This window comes from Triticum urartu, chromosome 1A (genome assembly GCF_056163025.1).
Source record: "Triticum urartu cultivar PI428250 chromosome 1A, HENAU_Tu73, whole genome shotgun sequence".
Taxonomy (NCBI): Eukaryota; Viridiplantae; Streptophyta; class Magnoliopsida; order Poales; family Poaceae; genus Triticum; species Triticum urartu.
Window position 1 is genome coordinate 548627263 of NC_141873.1, and position 20182 is coordinate 548647444.

A 20182-nucleotide genomic window follows, 5' to 3' on the forward strand; every position below is an offset into this window, starting at 1 on the left:
ATGAAATTGATCTGATGAATTTGATATCATATTCTTCACTGATGAAGTATATGAGTTCGTAAGCTGCACTAATTCATCTGCAGGATGATCAACCCAAAGCCAGTGAGTGGGTCCTCAATGGTGGATGTACAAATCACATGACTAGTGACAAAAATCTATTGATGGATGCTCCCTTATCACCATCGCATCTGAAGCATATCATCTTCGCAGACAAAGGAAAAAGTCAGGTATTGGGTCTAGGTAAGGTTGCGATCACAAAGGATCGACACATGGACAAAGTCATGCTTGTCGAGTCCTTAGGATACAACCTTATGTCTGTCTCAACGCTTTGTGATCTTGATATGGTTGTTGTCTTTGGCAAGTATCGTTGTGTTGTGGTTATGGAAGCTGACAATCAGGGGCGGAGCCAGGATTTGAGCATAGGGGGGCAAAGAGACGATGCTCAAAATACTTGTTTATATTTTCTCTAGCGCATATAAGCACAATGGTGGACATATGTTCGACAGTTACTGATTTATGTTTAGCTCTACTACACCTGTAAGATTTGTAGGTGTTAAGAACTGAAGCAAGTGGGTTAGAACTATATATTTTTTACTCTTTCGCTTCATTTTTCCAACATAAATTATAGCTAATATAAAGACAGAACATAAATTAGATCTATATTCGTCATCTGATCACATGCAACTATTTCAAGGCATCACCACATCAGAAAAAGAAGATTACCTGAATCTATATGCATTGGGATTTTTTTCCAGGGAATATAACTTGAGAATTTGTTCAGCGACAACTAGACGTGATACATGCCTGATTACGCCACCAACGTAAATCAGCAGCGGCCTTCGGAGGATTGACGAGTGCCCAATTTGTACAAACGAGTAGTGGAGGAGGAGCCATCGTATCTAATCTGAATCCGGTAGAGATAAACTGCACGGAGAGCTGAGGCGGCAGGACGGCCTCGCTAATCATGGGAGATTTGTTCGAGAGAAGCTACTCACGGGAGAGGAGGAAGGGTTGATTGGGATTCTGTATGGGCCTTAGTATATGATTATAGTGCTTTTAAGCTTGAGGATTAGGGGGGCCAACACGTGATGACACTGCTATTTAGCAAGCCCATGTTCGCCAGTAAGTAAAATTACTCGATCGATAGTGGGGCCAGGCCCCTGCTCGCCCCCCCCCTTGTCTCCGCCACTGCTGACAATTCCAAAGTCTTCGAAGGCTTTAGGAGAGGAGACTTGTATATTGTTGATTTCTCTACAGGACCACAACCAGCCGTGTGCCTACTTGCAAAAGCTTCAGAAGGCTAGCTATGGCATCGACGTCTTGGTCATGCAGGCATGAGGAATTTGCATACGCTTGCAAAGAAGAAGCATGTCATTGGCATTGAGAATGTCAAATTCCTCAAGGATCACTTATGCGGAGCCTATGAAGCTGGAAAGATGACCAAGGCCAGGCATCCAGCGAAGACTATCATGACCACCACTCGACCATTTGAATTGCTTCATATGGATCTCTTGGGTCCTAATCATTACTCAGCAGTCACTAATGATGCATCTCTATATGGTCTTGTTATTGTTGATGATTATTCTCGTGACACATGGGTACACATTGTTACTTACAAACATGAAGTGCAGGAAGTCTTCAAACGATTTTCCTCGAGGGCTTCAACCAACTTTGGTGTGAAGATCAAGAACATCAGAAGTGATAATGAAACTGAGTTCAAGAATTCTGGTCTCGATGACTATCTTGATGAACTTGGTATTACTCATGAGTTATCTGCTCCTTATACTCCCCAGCAAAATGGCGTCGTGGAGCGCAAGAACAGAACTCTTGTTGAGATGGCTCGCACTATGCTTGATGAGTACAAGACGCCTCGTCACTTCTGGATTGAGGCAATTTATACTGCGTGCCACATCATCAACAGGGTATATCATCACAAATTCTTCAAGAAGACTACCTATGAACTCCTCACTGACAAGAAACCCAATGTGAGTTATTTCAAAGTCTTTGGTGCTAAATGTTGGATCAGAGATCCTCATCACAATGCTAAATTTGCACCGAAAGCACATGAAGGTTTTATGCTTGGTTACGGAAAGGACTCCCACACCTACAGAGTCTTCAACAACGTTCTTCACAAGGTTGTTGAAACTGTAGATGTGCGGTTCGATGAAACTAATGGCTCGCAAAGAGAGCACCTACCTTCTGTGATAGATGAACCAGCACCTGAGGAATCTATTAAGTTCAAGGCTACTGAGGATGTCATTCCTACTGAAGAATCTGGTGAAGAATTCATTCCAGAGCATGAAGAACGTCGAGCTGATGCACCTGAGGAAAATGCTGAAGAAAATGGTGCTGAAGAAAATGCTGATCAAATTCCTCGATGACAACCAGCTCATCCTCGCGTTGCAAAAGAAGTGCAAGTGGAGAAGATCATCGATGACATTGAAGCACCAGGTCCTCTCACACGCTCAAAATCTTCACATTTATCTAACTTTTGTGGGCACTATGCTTTTGTCTCTATCACAGAGCCTACTAAGGTAGATGAAGCATTTCTGGAACCTGAGTGGATTCAGGCCATGCAAGAAGAATTACATCAGTTCGAGCTCAACAACGTCTGGGAACTGGTCAAACGTCCAGATCCTCGCAAGCACAATATCATTCACAAAGTGGATCTACCGCAACAAGCAAGATGAAAATGGCCTTGTGGTGAGGAATAAGGCACGACTTGTAGCTCAACGCTACACACAGGTTGAAGGAATTGATTTCGATGAAACTTTTACTCCTGTTGCTAGACTTGAGGCTATTCGCATATTACTTGCTTATGCTAACCATCATGATATCACTTTATATCAAATGGATGTGAAAAGTTCATTCCTTAATGGTAAGCTTGAGGAAGAAGTATATGTTGCTCAACCCCCAGGTTTTGAAGATCCAAAGAATCCTGACAAAGTCTTCAGACTCAACAAGGCCCTCTATGGCCTCAAGCAGGCCCCTCGGGCGTGATATGATACTTTGAAGGAATTCCTCATGAAGAATGGTTTCACACCCGGTTCTCTCGACCCTACTCTCTTTACTAAATCTTATGATGGTGAACTGTTTGTGTGCCAAATATATGTTGTTGATATTATCTTTGGTTGTACTGACCAACGTTATAGTGATGAATTTGCCTATATGATGAGTGAAGAATATCAAATGTCTATGATGGGAGAGTTGAAATTCTTCTTAGGTCTTCAAATTCGTCAATAGCGCAATGGCATACTCATATCTCAGGAGAAATACCTCAAGGATGTACATAGGAAATTCGGCATGCAAGATTGCAAAGGCGTCAAAATTCCTATGCCCACAAATGGCCATTTATGCACCGATGAAAATGGTATTGACTTCGATCATAAGGTATACCGCTCCATGATTGGTTCTTTATTGTATTTGTGTGCATCTAGGCCAGATATAATGCTTAGTGTTTGCATGTGTGCCCGATTTCAAGCTACACTGAAGGAATCACACCATAAGGCTGTGAAGCATATTCTTCGATATCTAGCTCACACACCAACACTTGGATTATGGTACCCCAAGGGCTCGACTTTTGATCTCATTGGATATTCTGACTCTGACTATGCTGGTGATCGTGTGGATCGCAAGTCAACATCTAGTACATGTCATTTCCTCGGACGATCTTTGGTCTGTTGGTCCTCGAAGAAACAGAACTGCGTATCACTGTCTACTGCTGAAGGTGAGTACATTGCTGCTGGTTCTTGCTGTGCTCAACTTCTATGGATGAAGCAAATTAAACTCTCAAGGACTACAGCGTCAACGTGAAGAATGTGCCTCTCCTCTGTGACAATGAGAGTGCCATCAAGATTGCTCACAACCCAGTTCAGCACTCGAAGACAAAGCACATTCAGATTCGTCATCATTTTCTTCGTGATCATGTGTTGAATGGCGACATTTCTATTGAGCATGTGAAGACTGAAGAACAGCTAGCCGATATCTTCACAAAGCCCTTGGATGAGAAGAGATTTAGCAAGTTGCGGTGTGAGCTAAATATCTTAGATTATTCGAATGTTTTTTGAAAAGGACACTCATCCTAACACTTATGCAAATGATGACTTAGATGTGCAACACATGAAGAAACGTTTTTCTTAAATCAATGAAGAATAACACTCTAAGTGTGAAGAAATTAATGAAGAATTTGATTCTCAGAACCCTACGACAATTGTACGCGGTGTCTGAAACCATCATTCTTATACAGTGGGTCATGCCACCACCAAAAGTTGAAAATCTTCAATTTGAGTTTTTTTCCTCAGTTTTGAAATTCCTCAATTGTTCAAATTCTTCAACTTTGCAAAATCTTCACTGTTTCCGTCATTCTTATTCATTGGCTATATATATATATATATATATATATATATATATATATATATATGAGTTTATGTCCTCTACAACATTCACTTATGGCTAATCCTTCATTTTGCGTTTTCTGCTAAGTGAATGTGATCGGACCCTTCCCCCTCTATGCTAAACTCAACCCAATCTATTCACAAATTCTTCATGTGCATTCTATTTGAAACTCGTTCAAAATCTTCACTATGTCCTTGTCAGCTGAAGAATTTGCGAATGGAACGTTAAAACTTATCTTATCCAAATTTTCGGCTTTGCCGCTCAAACCGTACGTTCTGCATCCCACGATAGACTTATCTATTCACCCACAATCTAACATGATCTCCACTTCTCAGTACGTGGGTGACACATGTCAAGCGAATGAGAAGGGTCAGGGGCATGTTCGTCCAAAATCTTCGGGCGAACAGTTTTTCACTGTGGCTATAAATACCCCTCTCCCCTTCCTCACTTCCTTTACTCCGCTCGACCTCTCTCTCCCGCTCGAGCTTCTCAAAACCCTAGCGCCGCCGCTACTTCATCGTCGCCGGTGAGGAAGAGCTTCACTACCTCGACCTCGTTGACGTCATACTCGCGCCGACCGCGGAAATCTTCACTCCGCCGCCGCCGTAGCCGTCTTCCTCCGCCGATTTAGGGCGTGGAAGATATGCACAGACGAACTTCTCATCTCTACCTCACAGTTCGTCGTGTTCTTCGTCCAGGGTAATTAAAAGTTACTTTCACTGCCCTCTTTGATTCGAATGTTTTCTACAAAATCTTCAAAGGTGTTTTTCTTCAAATCCTCACACACTAAACACCTCACAAGTCATCTGTTCTTGATTCGTTTCTCTAAGCATCATTTTCTTAAAGATTCCTCAATGGAACCTAAGACAAAGAACGCTTAGTGAAATTCTTCAAGACTCATCTGGTAAAATTCCTCAAACTTGTTCTTTTTGAAAAACCTTCTAAGAACGCATATGACCTCTCCAAATTCCTCGCACCTATACTCTGTTCACAGGTACTCATGTCTGCTGCTGAATCACTAGGTTCTCATCAACTTAACTCATTTGCAGCGTTCCTCGAAGAAAAGTTGCATACTTCTTCAGAGAATTCGATTGTTCAAATTCCTCAACTGAAGAATATGGCAGACGGAAAGAAGCCACAGAAAGGAGGAAAGAAGCCTAAGGTCATGACTGCCTTTGAGATCCCTGATGATATATACAAAGACTATTGCACTCCTGATGAGGCCAAGTTTGGTAAGGAGAACAAAAATCAGCGCAAGGTGCGCATCCATAGGATAGAAAGGAGATGGGCAAGAAAGTGGAGGGAGTACAGGTATGTAACTCCCAAGTACATGAAGAAATTCGCTCTAAACCCTCCATGCCCAAGACCTCCATTGGCACCTGGCCAAGAAGCAGATCCCACCAGCCTCAAGCGTGGTGAGGACTATCCTGATGAATGGGCCAAGCACCAGGCCAAGTTGGCTAGACAAGCCAAAGAAGCAGTGAGGAAATTCAATGAAGACTCTGCTGCTGCTGCTGAGGCCCCTGTCAAGCCAAAGAAATCTATGACAAAGAAGCCTGCGCGTAAGCCAAGTGCTTCACCTACAGTGCCCTCAAGGCCAAGTTCCTCAGCAATGCCCTCACGGCCAGAATCTTCAAAGTCCTCAAGGCCAATTCCTCATGCTGCTCCTGCTCCTCCAAAATCCTCAGCAGCTCCTCCAAAGGCCTCAGTTGTTCCGACAAAGTCCTCAGCACATGTGCATCTTGCCATGTGCCAAAGGACTACAGGCATCTCCATTGCCTCAGGTGTCTCAGCTAGTTCCTCAGCTGCACCCAATTCTTCAACGGGTCCCTCTCTGCTGAAGACAAAGGCCACTGCTGGACGAGGTCCTCGCCCTAGTCCTCAGAAGAAGCAGGTTGCCTTCCAAGTGCTGTCTGAAGAAGACGAAGCTGATGATGAAGAACTTGCTGAGATCATCAGAGATAGGCAAGTCAGGGCCGCTAGAGCCAAGGGCACAAATGTGCCTCTGCTTTTGGATTCCAAACCGATCCTCGACTATATTGATCTCTCGCACAAGGACCCAAACACTCATATGCCTGATTTCAAGTTGACTCCTGGCCAAAGTCACATGTTGACCCATTTCATCCAAGAAGAAAAACGGAAATATGAGAAGGCCGGGCAGATCAAGAAGGCGCAGTACAGGAAGGAGAAATTTCTAAAGAACAACGTTGTCTCTATGACAACTGATGAACTTATAAAAGTCCAGTCTGAAATCAAAACCCTCAGCGGTGATTTCAATGCCTACTATGCTGATTGGCAAGGAGCCAAAGTCAGGTTTGTTAAACTGACTGAGAAGTTCACCACCAATGTTGCAGCCCCATCGCAACAGGAAATTCCTCTGGCTGAAGCATCTGCTCAGCCAACTAAAGAACATGCCAGCACCACTGATGACTTTCAGGCTGCCGAAGAAAATGCTAGTTCTAGGGTTGATGACTGTATTCCAGTCGCTGAAGAAATTGCCAAGGCATCCACTAGTGGTGCGCCTGAAGAAAATGAAGAGGTCAGGGCAACTACATCAGTTGTGCCTGAAGAAAATCAACCAGATTCCTCTGCCCCTCCTGCGCTTACCCCAACTCCGATCCTTCCATCTGCATCAGATGTGAAGAAGACCAAGGCTGCAAAGCGTGCAGCTGTGAATAAAAGGAAAGCACCAGCTACTTCAGATTCTTCAGCTCCGAAGAAAATGAAGCCTATGACAAGTTCATTTGAAAATCCCATTGATGTTGTTCCGATCTCAACCATGCCATCAAAGGACCTTGTCCCTTTTGATGAAGAATATGTGATCCCTAGCGGATCTGATGAAGAAAATCCTTCTGCTGCTTCGTCAGAGCAGATGGATGAAGAAATTGAAGCGAATCAAATCCCTTCAACACCAGTTGTTTCATCGCCAATGCCTCAGTTCACAGCTGAAGAGGCTGACGTTGAAGAAATGGAAGATTAAGATGTGGACATTGGTTGTACCACACCTGTGATGAATGATAACTTTTGGGAAAGTCAGCACCCCAACTCTCCACTCTTCACACCATTACAACAAATACCTCAGTCCCCTGCACAAACTGTTCAAATGGGCTCTGAAGAAACTCACCCCAACTCGTTTGTACGTGAAGAAATTCCAGCCACTAGTGCTGAAGAAACTGCTGCTGCTGATCATCTGAAGACGCAGACTGTCACAGAAGAGGAACCAGAAATTCTTCAGCCTGAAGAACCTGAGATTGCGATTCCTGAGGTTGTGATGCAACTCACTGACACTCCTCTGCCCAAGCCAAAGGATCCATTCTCAAGGAAGCAAAAATTCAAGGCTGAAGATTTCTTCGGCGAGCATGTATTCTTCACAGACTACAACCCCTATGACTCTGCTCGCATTAGGAAGAGGCGTTTCTGGACTGCCAGCCAGGCAAATTTCTATTCCTCAGTGCTGTTCAACAAAGACAAAATCTTCGATCATGCACACATTCCTCACGTGAATATGGAATCACTATCGTGCTTCGAGCCAGTCCTCAGTGTTCTTCACGATGCTGGATTGTTAAATTTCTGCACTGACATATGTGATTGGAATGAAGAACTCATTCTTCAATTTTATGCGACGCTGCACATCACAGGAGATTCTGAAGATGTGAATTCATGGGTCCTGGACTAGATGTCTGAAAATACACACTACAAGGCACCAGCAACTGAATTGCTTCGTGCCTTACCACTCAGTCCTCCCCTTGAAGCTGCTCGTTGCGTCTACAGTGAACCTGAGCTTACAAATCATTACATGCAAGTTCTGATGAAGCCTTTGAAGCCAGGGCAGGCCCCTCGAACCAAATTCCTCGTCAAGGAATTATTATATGTGCCTCGGACTGTCTATCGCATTTTGTCGAAGACATTGAGTCCTATCAAAGGCCACGACTCGAATGAAGAAGAAGTCGTTGGCATCATGAAGAATTTGCTTTTCAATATCATTCATGGCGTTCCCGTCAACTTTCATGATTTCTTCATGAGGACTCTGGCCAATATCGCTATTTCACCATTTGAGTTGAAGCCTTATGCACCTTGGATTATGAGATTCATCAGAACAAGGTCTTCACTCAACTACAAAGCTGATACACTGAACCATTGCAGCTATTTGCCTCCGATTGAAGTCCTCAAAACGGACATTTTCCTCAGCTGATGACAAGGGCAAGGCCGCTGCTGTTATAGATGAAGGCATTCGTCCACTGGATGGTCAATTTCGCAAGGCTACATCCTACTCAACCAATGACGACTCTGCCACCCATGACTCTGCCGCCAACACTGCCAAGCAAAATCCTCAAGGCACATCACCCAGGGTGATGACTGATCGTGAGCTTCTCCTCAGTCTTCATCAGAAGGTTGATCGCAATCATAAATGGATCAAGAGATAGTTTGGTTCAATTCTTCACAACATGACCTCAACCCACAATGCAGTGAAGAAAAACCAATACTACCTCCATGAAACCTTCAACCGTACCTGGGTTGTTTTGTCTCATGTCTATAGCGAAGAAGATCTGAAGAAAATGGGTCTCAAGGAAGATTTTGACTGGTCTGCACCTCCACCGAAGAAATACAAGAAGGTCAAGGTTCCTTCCTTGGTGGCCAGCTCCTATTCTTCATCGCGCGACACCGATGAACATGAAGACTTGGACGACACTGCGGTAGGCCCAACTACGACAAGCGACCCCAACAACGCTGACGCTCCTTCATCAACTTGATATTCTTCAGGGGCGTTAGTCCTCATTTTCGATCCTTTTGGTCATTCGATGACAAAGGGGGAGAAACTTGAGTTAGTCTTCAAGCGGGTCTATTATATGGGCGCTTTTTTGCTAAATTACAACTCTCGTTCTTCTGATGAATTTGCTGGATCGAGTTGTAAACTTAAACCCGATGGTGCTCTGATACTTCTGATGTGTTTATCTGCATGCTTATTCCTCCTTAATGTTTATGCATGCATGCTGAATTACATCAGTCACCATATTTCATCATGCATTTCAAATTCTTCATATTATATGTCAAATGCGTGTATGAATTACAAGATATAGGGGGAGATCTCCATGATTCAATTCTTCAAGTGTGCATTGCTTCAAAAGCAAATTCCTCACTATGCACATCTTCAGGGGGAGTTCCTCTATATCTTGCAATCAAATTCCTCAATATCAGTATTTACACTTCATATGTTTATCCCTGTTGAAAACTTAACCTATATTGTCATCAATCACCAAAAGGGGGGAGATTGTAAGTGCATCTAGTGCCCCTTAGTGATTTTTGTGTATTGAGGACTTATAGGTTAAGGGACTAATGCGTTTATGAGTGTACACAGGTCTATAAGTCCATGAGGAGTTTGATATTAACAGAGAAAGTCGACCCCTAAAAATGAAGTTCTTCGACTGAAGACTTTGGTATTCTGAAGACTTTCTGAAGACTTTGAAAGTGAAGAAATTGGTGTGACCTTGAAGACTTGATATTCATTCGAGGAACATGAAGCGTGAAGACTTTTGTTTCCGTAGTTTCATTTTCTCTTTCTTGAGTCATAGGAAACACCGTACTGTTAAAGGGGGTTGAGGAAATACTAAGGAAAAATTTCCATGTGATGCTCAACTCAAAATCCTACACCTACCAATCCCTTCGAGTGAAGCCATTGGAAATCGCATACAGTTCAGTCATATTCTTCAGTGACAGAGACGAAGTTCTTCTGGTCGCTGAGGAATTTGTTCTGACTAAGGAGTTAGGAATTCGCCAGTGCGGATTGCCTACATAGTGAGGAAAATGATAGCCCTGAGGAATTTGAACCTCAAATTTCCGACCATTGCTGTGCTACGCGCCAGCTGTCCCAAAATATCTTATCCACCCAACGGTCATATCATTGAAGGGCATTTATGTCTTATCATGTCGGGTTGCTCCCTAGGCTATAAATAGCCGCCCCCTACAACCACTAGCTGGTTGGCTGCTCCGAGAGAAACTGACACTTGTCATTTGAGAGCATCTCATCCTCCGAGGACTTTGAGCGAAAATCATCGAGTGAGGAAAACCCAAACCCAAACACCTACAAACCCAAAGTGATTGAGCATCATTGAAGAGATTGATCCTGCGTGGATCCGATGCTTGTTACCTTTGAAGACTGTGCTTCTTCCAGACGGTTAGGCGTCATGGTCTAGAGCATCCAAGAGGAATTGTGGATCGCCGAGTGACCAAGTTTGGGAAGGTTCGGAAGTCACCTGAAGACTTACCACGAGTGATTGGGCGAGGTCTGTGTGACCTTATCTCAAGGGGAATACGGTGAGGACTAAGTGTCCTGGACTGCGTGTTCAGGACTGGGTGTCTGGGACTGTGTGTCCTGAGGTTTAAATACCTAGCCGCCCTAACCAGATGTACAACTGGTTCTATTTCCTCAACACTTTCATTTCCTCATTACTGTGTTGTGTGCTTGTCATATCTGTGTTTGAAGACTTTGACTGAAGACTTTCTCAATTTCCTCAGTTCAATTTCTTCAGTCTGTTTGTCTTCATCCTGTGTTATCCTGTGTTTACGCTTTCTGTACTCTGTGCCTGTCTTCATTTCATCATGATGACCATGCTTGTATTCTGTTACGTTTACTTCTGAGTACTTATTCCGCTGCAAGTAGTTCTTCGCTAAGGAATTTCCTCACCGGCAAATTCCTCAGTGAAGGATTCATAAAAATCGCCTATTCACCCCCCCTCTAGTCGATATAACGCACTTTCACCATTCTGCTTTAACACAATGGCCTTCGGGCTGAAAAATGCAGGCACCACATACCAGTGCATGATTCAAACATGTTTGGAAAATCAAATCTGCAAAGCAGTTGAAGTATACATAGACGACGTGGTCATCAAGACCAAACACGTAAACCTGTTGGTGGACGATCTCCGCCAAACCTTTGATAATTTGTGGGCTTACGATATACGGCTAAACCCAGAGAAATGTGTCTTCGAGGTCCCTGCCGGAAAACTGCTCGGGTTCATTGTTTCCCATAGAGGAATAGAGGCCAATCTGGCTAAAATCCGAGCTTTATCCCAGCTAGCAATACCTACGGAGCTGAAACACGTCCAGAAATTGGCGGGCTGCATGGCAGCCCTGAGCCGCTTTATCTGCCGCCTTGGTGAAAAGGCACTGCCGCTCTACAGACTTCTCAAACGGACCAAGAACTTCGAGTGGACCGATGAAGCAACTGCTGCAGTGGAAGAAATAAAAATATTATTAGATGGCAATCCTATACTAGCAACACCCAACATCGGCGAACCCATGTTGTTGTACATCTCGGCCACAAATCAAGTGGTGAGCGCGGTTCTCATAGTAGAACGAGAAGCAGAATTAGGCCACAAGTTCCGGGTGCAGAAGCGAGTCTACTACGTACCGGAAGTGCTCACCCCATGCAAGTCTTGGTATCCGCATTATTAGAAGATAGCCTATACAGTCTTTATGGCATCCCGGAAGCTCCAACACTACTTTCAAGAGTGTTAGGTCATGGTGGCATCCGAAGTAGCACTGAATGACATAATCAACAACAGGGACGCCATTGGCCGCATTGCAAAATGGGCCATAGAGCTCCTTCCTTTCAAAATCGTGTACAAACCACGTCGAGCTATTAAATCTCGGGTGTTGGCCGATTTTGTAGCCGAATGGACAGAAGACGAACTCCCCAGGGAATACAGTACATACTCACATTGGACAATGTACTTCGACGGCTCCAAAATGCTAGCCAGACTTGGGGCTAGGGTGATCTTGACATTCCCCACTGGCGATAACATCTGGTACGTACTACAGATTATGTACACTGATTCTACCAATGCAACCGAATACGAGGCCCTGCTGCATGGGCTTTGGATGGCAACATCAATGGGTGTACAACAGCTCGAGGTATGGGGAGACTCCAACCTTGCCATCTCCCAGGTCAACGGCGAATTTGACGCTAAATACCCAAAGATGGCGGCATATCGTAATGTCGTCCTTAAAATATCCGCCCGATTCGAAGGACTGGAATTTCACAACGTCTCCAGAAACAGCAATCAAGTTGCTGACGTCCTCGCTCGCATAGGCGCCGGTCCCTAAGAAGACCCTTTTGGAACGGCATTTTGAGCCATCAGTGGTGTGGCAGGACGAGGGCAAGGACGTGGGAGCCAACAGCTCTGAACATATCGTCCCTCCTGACATTGAGCCTGATGAAGAAATCGTCGGAGGCTCGACAATCGAAGAAACATCTTCGGCTCACGAAGTCATGGCCGTAATCGTGCCATGGACCAAGCCCCTTCTTACCTACCTTCTTTGGCAAGAGCTCCCCGATGACCAGACGGAGGCACGACAAATAATTTGGCATTCTAAAGCTTATAAGGTCCATGAGGGCGAACTGTACAAGAAAAGCACTACATGAGTCCTCCAGAGATGCATATCGAAAGAAGAGGGGTAGCAAATTTTGGCCGAGATACATGCCGGCATGGGCGGTCACCATGCGCAGCTCGGGCCCTGGTAAGCAAGGCCTTCCGAGCGGGGTTTTCTGGCCAACCGCTCGTGCCGATGCTCACACATTAGTCCAACATTGCGTTGGATGCCATCTTTTCGTAAATCAAAGCCACATGCCCCCCACGGCTCTTCGGGCAATTCCGATCACCTGGCCTTTTGCGGTCTGGGGGCTGGACATGGTCGCACCACTTAAAGGGTGACCAAAAGGAAGAAATGCCTACTAGTCATGGTTGACAAATTCAGTAAACGGATTGAGGCGAAAGTAGTAACTTCTGCCAAGTCCAGACCAATCATCGACTTTATATTCGGCGTGGTCCACCGTTATGGTGTCCCCCACAATATAAGAATGGACAATGGATGCAATTTCACAGCCCAGGAGGTAAATGACTGATGTGCCAACATGGGCATCAAGCTTGATTACGCTTCGATATACCACCCACTGACCAACGGACAGGTCAAACTAGCCAATGGACTAATCATGAGCGGCATAAAGCCCCATCTAGTCCGTTCCTTGAAAGAGTCTGACTGCCATTGGGTGGAGGAGCTCGACTCCGTATTATGGGTAATGCGCACCACTCCTAACCGGTCAACAGGATACACATCTTTCTTCATGGTGTACGACGCAGAAGCGACCTCATTCATGACGCGCCTAGAGTGCGCATGTACGAAGAAAAGAGTCGAGTTAGATCGGCAAGACAACCTGGACGCCCTGGAAGGAGAACACGACATAGCTCGGGCCCGCTCTATGTTTTATCAACAACAAGCCCGGCATTATCAGAGCAGGGAAGTTCGGGCGAAGGCATACAACGTAGGCGAACTCGTCCTACGACTCCCTGAGAAGCAGAAGAACAAGCTCTCGCCCAAATGGGAGGGTCTCTTCATAATCGATGAAGTACTAGCAGGAGGAGCATATCGTGTTCGCAACCCGGCGAACAATCGCCTTGAGCCAAATCCATGGAACGCAGCTCGGCTTCGGCGTTTCTACGACTAGTCCGATGTCACCACTCCAACCAGCCTTTCCTTCGTTACAATTTTTCTTTCTTCTTTTTACATTTTTTGGGTGGTTAGCACCTTCCAGGCTGTGCTCGGTTAAACCGAAATATGTTAAGTTCTTTAGGTATACATCTTTAAATGCACTACCTAGATCTACCTGGGGCTTCTTTAACGAAGCCGATCAATATATTTTTCGTGCACCTATTCGCCTTTGTTGTGTCTGCACCCTTCCCGTACCATTTCAAGCCATTATATGCACCATTTGACTTAAGTTTTTATCAAGCTAGGTTGCCTGGCTCCTATGCTTGCTTTCTACGTTCTCAATTATTCGGCTAGGGGGTAAAGGGAGCACATCTGCAATTGCTACGACCGGGTCAGCCATGTACGTGCCTTAGACGGGTGAAACCGAAAGCTAGTGTTCTTAAGAAAATAATGGGTCGGACACAAGGAAAGTGAAAATAATTTGGTGCTCACCACCAAAACTTTGGGGTTCTGCTCCCAAAGTGACTAACACTCGCATACTATAGGTATCCAGATAAAACTTCTATGGTCAACATGAAAACCCGAAGAAAGGAAACCATGGAGGAACTATTTTTTTTGGAAGATGTTTCTTACGTTAAAAAGTAATATAACATAACTCCCCGCACGCGTCCTGTCTGTCCACACCAAATGGCCGGATTGCCTAGTTACCCGAAGTGATTTCATGTTCCCTCAGGTCACATAGTACGAAACACTCCCCAGCCACTGATTGGGGAGGCGGAAGCCGATAGCCGGTTAACACAACGTTTACAGTACGGATGGAGAATGTTTGATGTAAAGTACATATATACATAGAATCAAACACCCTATTCCTGTCCTAGATTATCTATCATGCTATCTAGGGCACAGTCCTCCTGGGAGTACCGGGCAGCAGGCATCACTTGTTCATATACCAAGTGGAGAGGTATTTCTTGCCCATCCGGCCCTGCCGGTCCAACACGAGCCATATGCTCTGGCTCGAGTTTGGTAAAATGGGTCTTCACTATTGCCCAGGCCTCCCGCGCTCCCTCTCGACAAGCTGATATCTTCCGTAGCTCAAAGCATCGTTGAGCTCCTTTAAATCGATTGGCCAGTTTGGCTATCCCTTCAGGAGGCGTCTCGATCGGCCATAACGCCTTGACTACGCTCTTCATAGCTTTCCGAGCTCGGTCGTGCATGATGGATATCTTCTTTAAAAGGTTCCCCCCAAACGAGTCAACTTCTTCTTTGGGCGCCCGGTGAGGAGACCTAACATGAGGAGTGGCACGTCTTTTACATTCACGCAATACACATATTCTCCGTGATTACAATTTGAAATATCACTTACCGAACATGGCACCTCTTAATTTTTGGATCTCCTCAAGGGCTTGTGCCAATTGAGTTTTCAAACTCTCAAGTTCTTTGGCCTACTACTGGTTTTCCACCTTGAGCTTGTTCTTTTCCTCATGGCTTCCGGCCAGTACTCGGCGGCCAGCTTCCTGCTGCGATTCAGCATACCTTTGAGATTCCTTCGCCGCGTCTAGGTCCTTTTGTAGTTAACTTATGGACTCAGCTGCTACAAGGGAAGTTTGTGTTAAACAAAGTACCCTTGACAATACATCTATATTAAAGCTTTTTACTGACCATGTGCTTCCTGGTGAACTTTTTAACCTCTTCCAGTTCAGCCTTCGCAGCGGCCAACTATGTTCGGTCTAGCTCCAGGTCCTTGGATAGTTTTTTGTTCTGTTCCCTCGAGGCTTGTCCAATGCCACCAATATATATACTCTCAGATCCTTAACTCGGCCGTCCCGCCCAAATTAAGGCTCGGGGTGCTACTGGATTAGGATTTATGTTTGGTTCTAAAAACCAATCTCGTACCTGCATGTTGGTTGATAGAAGGGTGGCAATCCCCTCAAGGCCGGCTCGAGTTGCTCCAAGGTATGCGTCTACCAAACTAAAAGCATTAAACTCTTGGTCGGAAAAGGCTGCATGACGTAGGGACTCCTTCCGCCGTCGGTGATTCATCACACTTTCGACTTCAGAATTGGTAACTGAGACATCCCCAGGATCCTCTGGAGGCTGGTCTACGGCAGGAGTCCCCGCATTCACTCCGGCCCGTGCCTAGGTTCTCAGTTCGGGATTACCCCCTGGTGCCTCCTTGATGTCTTCAGACGTTGTGGGCGGCACGCTTCTTCTACAGCTCCCATGGCCACCTTGCGCTTGGAAGCTCTGGCATTAGTCGGTGTTGACGTATTCGGCGCCGCTCTTGTCGGTGTTTGGCGCGTGGCACGGTGACCCTTGGGAGTAGAAGTCAGCATACTTGGAATGGCGCGAGGCAAACACCCTTTTGGGGAAGAGGCCTTCTTGCTACTTATAATGGAAGAAGGAAGGGTCCCAGAGTGATCGGCTATAAGGGCCACCTTAGAGCCATCAAGGCTCTCCTGGTAAAAGACCTCGTCCTCGAAATCGATTGACGTCTCTGGATCGTCATGGAATCCTGGGTCGTCATCACAGAAATGGCTCTCTGGTTGTGGAAAGGAGCAGTTGATGGTCTCGACCAAGCGCCTCCAATTCTGTTTGAAAAAATGGAAGATCCAGTCAATAGATGCGGGCGTAATGTCCGGACTATGAAACAAAAGTTGAACTTACCCGTTCAATGGGGTTATAGCTTGAGTAGTCATCCATGTTCCTTAGACGGGAAAACTCTTCTTCCTCTCCTTTGAAGAGATCGGCTAGTATGCCAGCCATTGCCGCCTGGTTATCAGGCCCCTTCCATTTGTAACGGGTCGCGTCGCTTGTCCCATTGTAACACCACAGGGGATGCAACCTTTGTTAAATAAGGAATTCTTTCTTGTTGAAGAGGTTGCACGCACCGAGCAATGGGGGCGGCCATTACATCAATAATGGTCAATTTACTGCGGGCAGCAGCCTCACCTTGGCGGCCAGGTGCTGCACCTTGCACTTTCTTCTTGAGAAGGACTTTTTGGCTGCCAGTTGAACCGCTTCTTTAAAGGAGCGTCCGAGTATTCGGGCAGACCCCTCCGAACTGGTTCGAATAGGGGAATGTCTTCAATATAAAACCATTCTAAGATCCACTCTTCGGAATCATTTTTGGGGTCCCGATAGGATACCCCGTCCCTACTATGCGCCATACCTCGGCTCCGCCTACTTCAAGAATTGACCACCACGGTACGGGGAACAAGGCAGAAGTACTTCATAACTCGAAATGGGCCCGCAACCCAAAAACATCTCGCAAAGGGCGACGTAGCCCGAGATGTGCAATATGGATCCGGGGGTGAGATGATGGAGCTGGATCCCGTAAAACTCTAGCAAGCCCCTCGGAAGGGGTGAATAGGGAAGCCCAGACCTCGTAAAAGGAAGGGCACGAAACATACCCTCTCTTCCTTGCTCGGGGCAGGGAAGTTCTCCGCAAAAGCTTCGCCGTTCACGGAGATTAATCCGGCGCGAATAGATGTAAGATCTGAAGTGGGAAGATATCCTTGTGTTTGGAGTCCGCTTAGCTAGAGGTGTGAAACTAAGAAACTAGCCCAGTCGCCTGGGAGAGGGCCATGAGGGCGTGAGGATGATCCTGGGGCACCGGGCATTTTTTCCAGATTTCTCTGGTCTTGTCTTGGCTTCTTGATTTGGGATGGATGAATCGCCCGTCACGCTCCTGACCTATTAAATAGGTACGTCTTATCTGGCGCAGAGGGGCGTCTGTAAAAGATTACTAGGTTGTTCGCCTCCTACTGGCGCACGAAAATCGAGGGGTGTCTTTAACCCTTGATAAAAAAATTGATGGCGAGGGCCCTACGGCGACTTGTTGGATCGAAAGGTCATCGGCAGCCGAACTATCAACGGCCGAACATGGAAGGGGTGAAGAACTCATCTCGCAAGCCGAAGACTTTGGGCGTACAAGGCGGTTGGAAATCACGAACCCCAGCGGGCTACTGAGGGAGTCCTGGACTGGGGGGTCCTCGGGCTACCAACGCATCTCTTATGGGCCAGACAGGTGGGCCATTATGCGACTATTATAAGGCCGAGCTATAAGGCAACTCCGTGTCCGGTCAAGAGACCTTCAGAGCCTTGGTGTGTCTATCGAAAATATGCCCTAGAGGCAATAATAAAGTGATTATTATTATTATATTTCCTTAATCATGATAAACGTTTATTATTCATGCTAGAATTATATTGACTGGAAACTTAAATACATGTGTGGATACATAAACAAATACCGTGTCCCTAGTAAGCCTCTACTAGAATAGCCCGTTGATCAAGAGATGGTTAAGGTTTCCTAACCATAGACATGTGTTGTCACTTGTTAATGGGATCACATCATTAGGAGAATGATGTGATGGACAAGACCCATCCGTTAGCTTAGCATGTGATCGTTCAGTTTATTGCTACTGCTTTCTTAATATCAAATACATATTCCTTCGACCATGAGATCATGCAACTCCCAGATACCGGAGGAATACCTTGTGTGTTATCAAACGTCACAACGTAACTGCGTGATCATAAAGATGCTCTACAGGTATCTCCGAAGGTGTCTGTTGAGTTGGCATGAATCGAGATTGGGTTTTGTCACTCCGTGTATTGGAGAGGTATCTTTTGGCCCTCTCGGTAATACAGCATCACAAGAAGCTTGCAAGCAAAGTGACTAAGGAGTTTGAACTAGGTAACGAGATTGAACTAGGTATGGAGATGCCAACGATTGAATCTCGGGCAAGTAACATACCGATAGACAAAGGGAACTACGTATGTTGTCATACAGGTTCGACCGATAAAGATCTTAGTAGAATATGTAGGGACCAATATGGGAATCCAGGTCCGCTATTGGTTATTGACCGGAGAGGCATCTCGGTCATGTCTACATCATTCTCGAACCCGTAGGGTCCGCACGCTTAACGTTCACTAACGATATAGTATTATATGAGTTATGTGAAATAATGATCGAATGTTGTTCGGAGTTCCGGATGAGGTCACGGACATGGCGAGGAGCTCCGGATGTAAAGATTGATATATAGGACGATGCTATTTGGTCTCCGGAAAGGTTTCAGAATGCACCGGGTATTCATCGGATCACCGGGAGGGGTCCCGGGAGACCTACGGGGAGTTTATGGGCCTAATGGGCCAAGGGGAGGAACACACTAGCCCACAAGGGGCTGGCGCGCCCTCTCCCTGGCTGTCGGCCCTCTTGGGAAGGAAAGGGGGGCGCCTAAGGCAAAGGAGCCGTCCCCCCTCCTGCCTTCTCCTCCACCCCCTAGGAAGGAAAGGGGGCGCCTAGGGCAGGCGCCCTAGGTCTAGCCGCCGGCCCCCTTGGGGCGCCCTAGGCTGCCTTCCCTCCCCCCACCTATATATATGAGAGGAGGGAGAGGGGCAACACACACCACGATCCCCAGGCCGTGTGCGGCGCTCCCTCTAGTTCAAGTTCCTCCCCGTCCACGTCCGTTGTGCTTGGCGAAGCACTACGGATAGTTTCACCACCTCCGTCACCATGCCATCGTGCTGCCCGAACTCATCTACTACTTCGCCTCTCCTGCTGGATTGAGAAAGCGAGGACGTCATCGAGCTGAACATGTGTTGAACATGGAGGTGTCGTACGTTCAGTACTTGATCGGGAGGATCGTGAAGGTGTATGACTACATCAACCGCGTTGATAAACGCTTCCGCTTAGCGATCTACAAGGGTATGTAGATGCTCTCCCCCTCTCATAGCTATGCATATCCATGGATAGAGCTCGCCGAGGAGTGGCTAGTTGCTCCAGGCCGGCACGCGGATGGCGCGGTCGCAGCGGTACGACACGACGTCGCCCATGGCAGCCACGATGCTTGTGCCGCCGTGGTCCCCCGCGTGCCGGCCTGGAGCAACTAGCCACTCCTCGGTGAGCTGGCTTGGAGCGGTGAGTTGCTGAACGATGCATCGGTTTGGAGCTTCTGCCTCCGCAAGATGGCCTGCAGTGGCCTGAACTATCAGGGAGGTGGAGCAGAGAGTTGCCTAGCTCGTATTTCGACGGGCTTGATGGGCCACCCAACCAGCTTTTATGCCGGAGAACTCGGCTTCCTGCTTGTCGGATGCCATGGAGATTGTGGAGAAATGGTGTGCAATGAGGAGATGGGAGCGGAGTGGTGTGATTTTTTGCCCGACGTCTGCCATCGTATAAATAGCAAGGAGACGGCCAAAGTGTGTTTGATGACGGACGACTCGTGAACAGACGTGTGGTCGGAGTAGGCTTCATGGCACACACGTGAGTTTTAATGGAGGAAGGCGGGTAGTCTGCGGCCAT